This window comes from Chamaea fasciata, unplaced genomic scaffold (genome assembly GCF_029207755.1).
Source record: "Chamaea fasciata isolate MVZ Bird 193981 ecotype frontalis unplaced genomic scaffold, bChaFas1.0.hap1 SCAF_1, whole genome shotgun sequence".
NCBI lineage: Eukaryota > Metazoa > Chordata > Aves > Passeriformes > Sylviidae > Chamaea > Chamaea fasciata.
This window is the reverse complement of record NW_027094086.1, coordinates 143,544,616-143,555,377: the sequence shown is the minus strand read 5'-3', so window position 1 is coordinate 143,555,377 and position 10,762 is coordinate 143,544,616. Positions and strand designations below refer to the sequence as shown.

The 10,762-nt window shown below is 41.7% G+C and overlaps 1 protein-coding gene across 4 annotated transcripts in view; it reads left to right on the top strand.

Moving 5' to 3' along the window:
- Window positions 1-588: 588 nt before the first annotated feature.
- ZMYND11 (zinc finger MYND-type containing 11) overlaps window positions 589-10,762 on the top strand; it is a 105,206-nt gene continuing 95,032 nt past the window's right edge. For 3 of the 4 annotated variants that reach the window (XM_066200643.1, XM_066200634.1, XM_066200618.1), the window contains exon 1: window positions 589-814. The gene's annotated coding sequence lies outside the window, so the exon portion shown is untranslated. Of the gene's footprint in view, window positions 815-1,170; window positions 1,280-10,762 lie in introns of those variants that run through there. The other variant, XM_066200627.1, reaches the window with a different exon arrangement.

Below are 10,762 nucleotides of genomic sequence, written 5' to 3'. Positions count from 1 at the left end.
TATCTATTTAATAATTCCTGAAGAATTTCAGAAACTTCAGAATATATTTCCATAGACATTTATTAATATTTATCTCACAGTCCAAAAAAAATATAAAATGTACATGCTTTCTTGCTGCTTGAATACATATATGTGTTCCTATAAAGTTATGGGTTTTGTATTAATATTTATTTCCTTACCCTGCAGTGCACTATGGCTAACAGTTGGACTCAGTGATGGTAAAGGTCTTTTCCAATCTTAATTATTCTGTGATTCCGTGATCTATAGCTCATGATGCATTGACAACTCTGAGACAGACCGTTGATCCTCTGTGTTTTAGTTTCTGTTGCTCAAGGTGAGTGTCTACTTCCAAAAACATTACCTGTCATTTCTCCAAGTTGGACTTCATGGTAGGAGGAATTTTCATGTATCAAGGCCAGGTAAGCACCATATTTTCCCTTCGCAACAAGAGAGGGTCCAGACCTAAGAGTATGACAAAATACATACATAAGAAATAGTTAAAGATCCGTTTCAAATGTATTATTAAAAAAAAAATAATATTAAAAGAAACAAACAGCAACTCCAGCAGACACCACTAGAGTTCTCCTTCTCCCAAATATCCCTAGCACCATCCTAAACCCTGTTTACCCCAGAAACCTGAACTGTGGACAGACAGAAGAGGAGAGAGAGAGAGAAAATTCAGACACAATAAAACTCTGAGGGGAAAAATATGTGGAAGGAGGAGGCAGCAGCGGCCTGGGGAAGGGATTGAAAAGTTTCCCCTGGCTTAACTTCTCCCCCCCTGCAGCAGCAGAAGCAGCGCCAGCAGCACAAGGTGAGAGAGACTTTTAAGTCTGGGGAGGAGGGGTGTGTGTGCGGGAGGGGGGGTGAATTTACAGCCCTGTGGATATTTCTGTGTCTGCCTCCCTGGCTTTGGGGTGCGAGAGACGCCGTGTCTCATGCTGGGTGGATTTTTTTTTTTTTTTTAATATGATGGAGGATTATAAACATGGCGCCTTAAAAAAACTACAAAATCATGTACACACTGTTCCAAGGAGATGGGGGAGAGGGGACAGGGGAAGGGCTGGGCACCAGGGGAGGGGGCAATCCTTCCCCGCGGGGTGCCGTATGAGGAGGGGGGAGCAATTATACTTAATAATAAAATGTGTGGGGCTGCGGGGGGGAGATGGAAGGCGGGATTTTATTATTATTATTATTATTTCATTTTTCGGAGTGGGCAGGATTATCTGGCAGCCCGCTTGGAAACCGAGGAGGAGAAGGGGACGGCGGCGGAGCGCGTGTGATTATTAACAGCGATTATTTTTGTCCCCGCACCTTCCCCGGTCCAATTTCGGCTGGGAGGCGGCGGCGGGTCCCCCGCGCCCCCGTGCCGAGTTGCAGCCAGCCCCGGGGCCGGGGCGGGAGGAGGTGGGGTGGGGAGAGGGGCGCTCCGGAGAGAATCGCCGCTTCCAGCGCTCCGCGCGGGCCTGCTGGGCGCGGGGGAGCCGGGGACTCGCGTGAGAGGCGAGGCCGGGCAGGGTGTGGTGCAGCCCGGCCTCAGCCCCGTCACCCCCAGGCCCCGCTCTCTCTCACACGCGGGGCCAGCGCTTTGCTCCCCACTCTCCCCCGCTTTCCTTTTGCTCGCACACCCCCGCCGCCGCCGCATTTCCTCGCTGGGGAGGGGGATGCCTGCTTGGAGGACGGGTCTTGGCCCGAGCAATGGCAGCTGCTCGACAGCGCCGAGGCTCCACAACAGAGAGACGGCGGGGCCCCCGCAGGCCGGGCGAGGGGCCATGGCTGCCGTGCCCGCGGGGGGCAGGGGAGGGGACGGGGAAAGGGTGAACTCAGAGCCCCAGCCCTCCTCCCCCGGCGGCGGCGGGCGGTGCCACCCCCGCGGCCGGGACGGCCTCGCCGTCCGGCGGGGCACCAGCGGCCCGGCATCGCCTTGCCCCCGGCACAGCCGCGGGGGCTTCCTCGCCTGCCCCGTGTGCCGTGCGGCCGGGCCCCAGGGCAGAGGGGGCAGTTTCTCCGCTCTCCCCCCCCCGGCTCCCCGCGCCCTCCGGGGCAGCGGCGCTCGGAGGGGCCCCCCGGGGCAGCGCCGGACTCGGCGGTTCGGGCAGTGCGAACTGGCGACGGTCTCGCTTTTGTTTGAGTCCTGGGGATCTTTGTGTGTGTGCACCCCCGAAGCCGTGTCTGCACATAACTGCCCGCGGTGCACTTTGTGGGGTTGTTCGCCTTCACCCCCTCCCTCGGGGCTGCTCCGAGGCCTGTCTCGTCTTTTTTTCGGGGAAAGGGTGGAAGTGTAGGTGTGGGAGTGCCCGTGGTAAGGATGACGGGGAGCTTCGGTGCGCTTTCCTGACCTTCCGTGTGTTCCACACAACAGCCCCTCTGTAAAATGCTGGTGTTAAGGATTTGGGAAACTTTTGTGTGTCTTTTGGGGCTTATCCTGAAACCAGCAGACTTTGGGAATTTGTTTTTGATCTTCAGTGAGCTTTACAGATGCCAGAGATGGGGTGAAGAGGAAAAGGAGTGAAAAAAACTTTGATTTGCTGGTGTTTGGTTTTATAATTTAATCTGGAATCATCTGGCATGGTCTCTGTATTGTAGGAGTAATTCTATTTATTGTAGTCTTAAGAAAGTCTTATTGCAGTAGAAAAGAAAAAGAGTGGAAAATGCTTTCTTGTCCTATTTAACGCTGATATTTTTTCATTTCTCTTGCTTTTGTGGGAAATTGTTTTAATTCTTTAGGGGTGAATGCTGAGACAGGTGTGAGGAGAGGGGATAGTGGGAGGAGAAATGCCAGTTTGTGGTTCAGGTTGCACTCCTTTGGGTTTTTCTAGTTCCTCATCTTTCAGTATGAAGGACCTGGCATCTCTCCACCTTTTTTTTTTTTTTTTTTTAATTATCAACCACTCTTGAGTGTGCTACAGAAAGTCTTTAGGGAAATCGACTGTTTGCTGACTAATGTTTTGTATAAAAGTGGAAGTGCCCACAAAATAATTTCCACTTTTATGGAATTTATGGCATTAATTAACTCCCACTGTGGATTTATGGCCTTAAAATGCCAGCTTTTCCATGCCTAAACAAACCCTCTCTGCTTTGACCAGATAGTTGCATAGGAAAGGGAGAGAAAGGAATGTTTCTTGGGATAAGTAGTTCATCAGAGAGCACTTTGTCTTGCTGAGGGTGAGTTTGGTTTTAGAGAGTGGGGAAAAAAAGTGACTGTGTTGATGGCTCTGTTGGTTGTGCTATGGATGGTGGTCTCTGCATCTGCGAATAATACCTGGTATTGGGTTCAGTAGCAAAGGTCTGAGTGAGAAAAATGGCTCTTCCTCTCCACCTCATGAACTGAATATTGTGATAGAAATTGTCTTGAAGTCAACTTTGTAAGGGGAGTTGTGGGTCTGTGGATGTGTTGGGAGGGGGCCTTAAAACTTTGGTGGTGTGCTAGAAGATACTCTTGAACAGTTTGAAGCTTTGTAGGAAAAATTTTACAGGTAGTTCTCTGAAAGTGGTGTTTGTTTTGTTTTTTAAATCTAAGCAAGCACTTGGCAGCTATTAAATATAAAAAAACCAAATTGACTTTGTTCACCAGAAATCAAAACTCTAAATAGTTTGACATAGTCGACGTAGTCCTTCTGTAGTGTGAGCCAGAGCAATGCTTCCTAACTTTTCAGGAAAAAAGTGAGCACTATTGGAGTGACAAGAATTTCATGCCTGGAATTGCTGTGTACACAATGTGTGACTGGTAATTTGTGTGCTGTGTGTCCATGCTGTTTGCAGGCAGTGGGCATTCTGTGAATATCTACTGTTCAAGTGTCCTGGATTTCCCCCTGCCTTGGAGAGGGCAGAGAGAAGGGTCTGTTCAGGATGACCTGCGGCTTCTGCAGCAGAAGAGCCTGGGTCGTGTTTTTGGCCTAAGGTCATCTCAAAAGCGAGTGAGACTGTGAAAGGGTGTGAAGTGTGTTTGGTATTTCTGCCTGCACGTAAATAAAACATACTGGGTGTTGTTGGTGGCATGGTGCTCCCTGAGTGGATGGACCATGAATTTGGCCTCAAACTCACCTTGAAGTGGCTCAGGCTCCATCTAGACCGTTGTGCATTTCTACCAGTGCACCACAGCTTGGGGACCACTGAAATGTGCCATCAGCAGTCTCTGAGTTAGGATGAAATACCTCAAAAGGAAATAGATAAAAGATGACATTGAAGATTTTTTCTGAATTTTAGGCATCTAAACATCTCCATAGATGCCTGCATTATCTAGTTAGTTAGCAAATTGTCTAAGTTCACACAGTTTGAGAATGAGGGGGAATTTTAGATTTAGTCGACGTGTTTTGAAATTGAAGACTCAATTTCCATTAGCTAAAGTTCACAAATTTTGGACATACCTGTAACTTAATTTCATAGTAACTGCCTTCCACAGTCTTTCAGTGCATTTATCTCTGGAAATGTGTGAAGACTTCAGGCAGTGTGAATCAGTCCAGGCTAAAAGTTCTGAAAGCGGGACAAGGTGATGATGAAGATATCTTCAGAAAATTTCTGATTTGCTTCTTAAATGACTTTTTAGCTAGTTCCAGATTAGCATATATGTCAGTAAAATATGTCTTTACTCATAATGCAGGTTGTTAGAAATGCTAACTAGAACTATAAACAAAATCAATATGTGCAAGATACAGGTGCCTCACTCTACTGATGAACTTGGTTCGTAAAATGTGGAATTGTTTAAAATTACTGGCAAAATGCACACACCATTTTACTTTCCTGAATGAAGTAAAGTTTGGAGATTTTTTCGAAAGTTAGGTCAGAATTGTTGAAGCAATTCTTTTTCTCATATTTATCCAGCAAATATATAACTTTGTTTTGATCCTGACCACTGATCTTACTAATTCCAGTGGTTTTCCTTCCCTGTAATAGGACTTTGTTTAGCCGTCCTTCTTGCCCTGATTGTTTAGGAGGTAATGTAGGATCTTGTTCTTTATCTGCAGAGGGTTTGGTGCCTTGGTTTTTGTTGGGTTTGTTTGGTCTCAGGATGCGGTGAACACTCCCATAGTGTGTGTGTAGTACCTGGAGCATGGTGCCCTTGGTGGCTGGGCAGTGCAGCATATGTCATCTTTTATATAGCTCATACATTTGAGGCTGTCAGTGTTGCTTGTGCTGAACACTGTGAACAAAGATTATTCTTGTCAGGTTCTGGATCATTTTTCATCAGTTGAATGTAAATTTAGCTCATAATTGGGTTATTGTTCTAAGGTTTAATCTTCCATTCGCAAGAGTACAGCCTGCAAAATAGGTAGTTGATAAGTTTTAAGTTTATAAGATGTAATGACTCCATTTTCAGGAATTTATTTGTTACTGGTGAGAGTAAATGAAGTGCAAAACAAATGTGGAAAACTCCCCAAACCCCTTCATTCCTCCAGTGGAGGTGACTGATGGACGCCAGAGTGGCTGTGTCCAGTACAATAAACACTGTGGCCTCAAGCCTGCACTGGTGAATTCCTGTGGCACGTGGGGCCGTCTGGCGTCCAAGGCCTCTCCACATGCAGCTCCCAGAAACACCAGGGCTGGATTGAGCCCATTTTTTTCACCATATTTTCAGTTCTAGTATTTTAATATAATTCTGTCATCTCTTTAAAACAATGTCTGCCATCAAGTAAATTTTGAAAGCTATCATGCTGTGAATATTGAATTATATGAAAAAAAAAAGGGGGGTAAACCTAACATTTTCGTAAGATTTCATTCATATTTATTTTTCTTCTTTTTCTCCCTGAAATGACCAGGGTCTTTTAGTCCTGTGGGCCTGCAACAGCAGGCACAGTGGTGATACATACTGACATGTCCATGAACCCAAGTTAAAGCTCATGGTGTCTAATTTTAGCCAGCTTTGGTAATATCCCATCAGAGCCTGGTCCTGTAGCTGTACCATGTAGATAAATCCAGCGTGTGGCTATTGAGAGTTTTGTGTACAAAAAGCTGGTTTTGATTTTCTTCCAATCTCTCATTTTGCACTTCACTAGAATGCAAAAGGTGTCTGTTACAAAAATACAGAGAAATGTAATTTGAGTTTAAAGTATGTTACTGATTAAAAATGCAGTAGTATTTGTAATTTCAAGATTAGAAATGCATTAAAAATAAAAGTAAAATATGGTTTATTGGTGTACTTACTAGCAATCAGAATATCTTTGCATGTACCTTTACACTCTATTTAGTTTTAAATCCTTGGATTAAATAATTGCAAAATAAAACATTGTGAATTCATGTGTATGAGTCTTCATACAACCCTCACATATACTATCATATAAAACTGATTCTTAACAAATGTTTATAATATTTAATTATAAATAATTTTAACATCAGACATAGCAAAATTTAAAGTACTAAAATCCATTTATTCATCAGAATATTCATTTAAATATACAAAAAAAACCCCCAGTAATATCCATTCACCCTTTTTGTGGAAATTGCATTTTTTGCATGCGAAGAACTGGGCTCTCTGTCTTAATTAATTTTTTATCCATAATAGGATAGTATTGATTTGAGGTCTGGTAATTTTTAAAAAGAAGAGTTGAACATATTCCTTCTTACCTCTCATTTCCCTTATGTTTGTTACTATGTTAAATATTAAACCGACTTGCGTTCTATTTAAATCTATGATTTCAATGCAGCTGACAATGATGTTTTGGCTACAGACTGTAAGACTCTGCTAGTAGGTGTAGTACTCCAAAGCAGTGTTTTGGCAAGTGGGTATTTGTACTTTGATCCCATGCACTTAGGGCATGGCACTTTTATCTGGTCTTTTAAAGAGAGCTGGATGGGAGTTGCGTGCTGTGACTCACGGGACATGGCACTTAGTTTACTAATTTTAGCAGAGCGATTCTTATCTGTCAACATTAGGTTTTATTTGAACCTTCTGGAAAAGCGATGAAGTGAAACAAAATGGAGCTGAGAGAAAATGATTAGCAGAATCCCAAAGTAGCTAGAAATAGCACGCAGTGAAAAAGAAATTAAAAGTATGTAAGATATGTTCATTGCTCAACGAATCTTTAAGATCTGAGAGACTGATCTGAGAGCTTAATCTTTCTTAGCATGCTATCATTTTCTTTTAAGTCTCACACAACATTTATGCATTCAGTAAGAGAGGATCTCACACTACAGATACCTGTTTGCAATTACAGATGCTTCTCAATCCAGAAACCAAGCACCAGCCAAGTCTGCACTGGCTGCTTGTGCCTTATTACTGTTTTCTTGGTGTCATTGCTGGTAAAAGAAAACTTCCGAAGTGTGTGTCTTGCATAACACTGCAGTGTGTGCATTCACATGCACAAATTAAAGTGGAAATTCTGCCTCAGAATGGGGGGGATTTCTCCAGTTTTCCTTCTGGTCAGTTGTTAATTTTGTGATCAGCGTCTTATGAGCTGTCATTGACTTGAGAGACAAGCTGAAACCAAGACTTGATACATATTCTCCTTCCCCCAAGCAATTACTAGGATCCAGGTTCAAAATTGTTCAAAATCAAAACAAAAGAATTGCTATTTCATAAAATGTAATCACAGGCCACACAGTCACTGATTGTTCACTGATGAAAATTGATATTCACTGCAGAAAATTCATTGTTACCCATAGATTTATATTAATATAATGATAGAGACCTTGATCATATAAGCACTTGTTTCCCACAGGCATGAAAATGCATAGGCCTTGGAGCATACTGATGAATAAGTTTAGTTTCACAAAATAGTTTTTAAAATTAAAACCTTATATATTACTCCAACATTCAAGGAAGAACACAGTCAAAATTAGTTGTGCCAATATAATTTAATGTAATGCTGTATTTTGATTTTTCTGTGGAGTTACATAGGCATTTTTATGCCTTTTCAATATCAACAGTATGACTTGTTTTTTTTGCACATGCTAAATTTTATATTAATGCTTGTTTCCATTGAAGGCACTTTTCCTACTTGTAAATTAGTCTTTGAAGGAATTTACAGTGCTTATGAAAGAACAGAGTAAATGTGGATAATGTTTTTCTGTTAGTGATTTCTGCCATTTTCTGTATATCTTAAATCCTGTGTGTTGTAGAAAACCTTAATTATAGATAAACAAAATGGCAAAAGAAGAAATTCCTACTGGAAAAACCAATAATAGCAATATGAGAAGAAAGGTTTATTCTTACATCAGGAAAGCTAGAAAACAGATATGTCAGGAAACTCTATTTTAACATAGTTTCAAAATTATGGAAATTGTGAATGTTTGAGCAGGTTAAGTGTTTTTTTTTTTTTTTACCATAGAACTTAAATTAAAAACCCGAGTTCTGAAAGCTATCTTAATTCATCCTGTTCTTATCATTTGCCTGCGAGCAGTAGGCAAATCTAGGCAATCCTTTTTGCTCCACACAACAAATTGTTTAGAGAGGGTAATTTTCTACTCACCTTGTGCTTCTATTCGTTCTTTGTTAAACATTCAGAATTGCAGAAAACTTTCTGTCTTTCTTTTTTATTAAAATTGAAGAACTGTTATTAGTTCTTTTCGCAGGAACCAGAATGACATCATTTTTAGCTTCACGTAACTAGTTGAGAATTTAGGATGTTCCTAAGCACTGGCTGCATGGACTTTCCTCTGGAAGCTTCAGTGTCAGTCATCACATGCAAGCTGACATTTGAATACAATAAGGCACACTGAATAATTTGTCAATGGCTCTAACACAAAAAACAAACAAACAAACAAACCCCCCCCCCCCCCCCCCAAACCTCCCAAATAAAACTAGCTTTCTTAGAACTTCTTGGTCATAGTAAAATGTGAGGAACAGTGAGAAAGGATTTATACTTTGCTAACAGATAACTCAGGGTGTCTCACCTCTTAGCAGTCTGACTAGAATGGAATATCAGGCTGTTTTAAAGCTGCCATATTAAAATATTCCTTGTTTGTTTGCATGTTAAAAGAAAATGTTTTGTTTAACTGGCATAACTTTTTGAAGGAGAGTGCTGATGCGTACCTGGGAGCATTTCAGACTGACAGTGTTGGAAAGTGAGAAGCATGGACACTCCCAGTCCGTAATTGTGTCTTTCAGTTTTGTAGCTTTGTGTTCATCTTCTGCTTACTCTGACCTGAATTAAATAGTTTTGCAGGAAATATTTGTTGTAAGAAAGAGATTCTTCCTTTTCCTGCACACTTTCCACTCTGCTGGCTCCCAGAAGGCTTCTTTGTAAATCTCCTAATTGGAAGCATATTCCTAACTTCTCTCTGGTTCCAGACATGAAATTTCCTCGTGTTTCTGAACTTGCACCTTTTAGGAAATACAGATTAAGAGTCAACCATCTCCAGGAGCCAGTTTTATTAATTTTTTTTTAAATTCATGCTGATATTCTTTTTCTCAATAGTTTAAAAAAGTAGTATAAAAATAACCCATTTTCCAGTCAGCCAAGTGTTAGCCAAAGTTGTAGCACTAATTCCTGAAAACATGGGGCTTTCAATAAAATGGAAAGACTTTTGTTCCTCACACAGGCACAGGAAATACCAGGAAACATCAGCTAAAGCTGTGTGGTGGTGGAGATCCTTGGAGTTACAGGTGCACCAAGGACTGAGGAGCTGAACACAGTTCACTCTGCCAAATTAGTGGAGAGGCAGTTGCAGGGTTTCCTGGGCCAGTGGGAAAGAAAGGTATCCAAATTTCTGCTTGACTTTTCTTCCAGGAGAACTGTCTTTCTTGATCAAACTAGCATGTCATATAATCCAGTCTTGTTTCCAGCCATCAGATGTCTCCTAAAAAGGTGTCAAAAAAATCAGGCAATTTTCTGCAGCAGAAAGCTACAGAGTACTTGTTTTCCGTACTATTCCAAACAATAGTAATTTAGATTATGGTTCCTGTTTTTACACATGCAGAAGTTTTATTTGTTCCATTTTTTGAATGTTTTAATTTCTCTTTCCTATAATAACTGAATATTTCAGCTGTAATGTTGAAACCTACTGCTTTTTAGGTCAAGCCTGTTCTGTCCTCTCCACATGCCTTGCAGCCTCCCACTGCAGTACTCTTTCTCTTTGCACATTTTCCAAGAGATTCTTCCTAGGTTGCAGGAAAGAGCCATGGTACCCCTGCTTCTCTGAGGGATTTGATGGAGATAAGAGACCTCGAGGGGCGAGTTAGTGAAAGGCTGTAGTGGTTGTCTGCTTAGTACCGGTAAGAGCTGAGAAATGTGCATATGAAAGGAAGAAAGGGAGAGTTTGTTGTGAGATGCGCATTAAGTGGAAGTCGAGGTAGACCCTTGTCACAGGAGACAGGACCACTGACTTTGCTAATGTCATTTGGTGCAGCTCTGTTGGCTTTAGTGGAGCAATATTAGTTTACACCTTTAGAAAATTTTCTCCTGAATCTCTGGGAACGAGAATATAAAACGAAGTGTTCATGGATGAGTGACAGAGAGAGTGCATGCGAGAGAGCGCGCGCACGCACACACTTTCAGGCCTGATTGATTGTAAGAAAAAAACCCTGGAGTTGAAAGAACATTATTTTAAATTAACATTCATTATCTTCACGCGTGAGATAACAGTTCACTTTGGACCAGATCCTAACACCATTATGTTTCCTGAGCAGGGACCGCTTTTTTTTCTTGAGTGAGGTTATTCAGTATGAGAATGGCAAAATGCAGTCAAATCTTTGACAATTAAAATATATGGTTTAATCAATATATATTAGAATAAAGCTGTGTTATTTCTGTCAGGAAAACATTTTTTTTTTCTTTTTAAAAGAAATGGTTACATTTTCTTTGAAATGTGGAATAAAAAGTAAGGT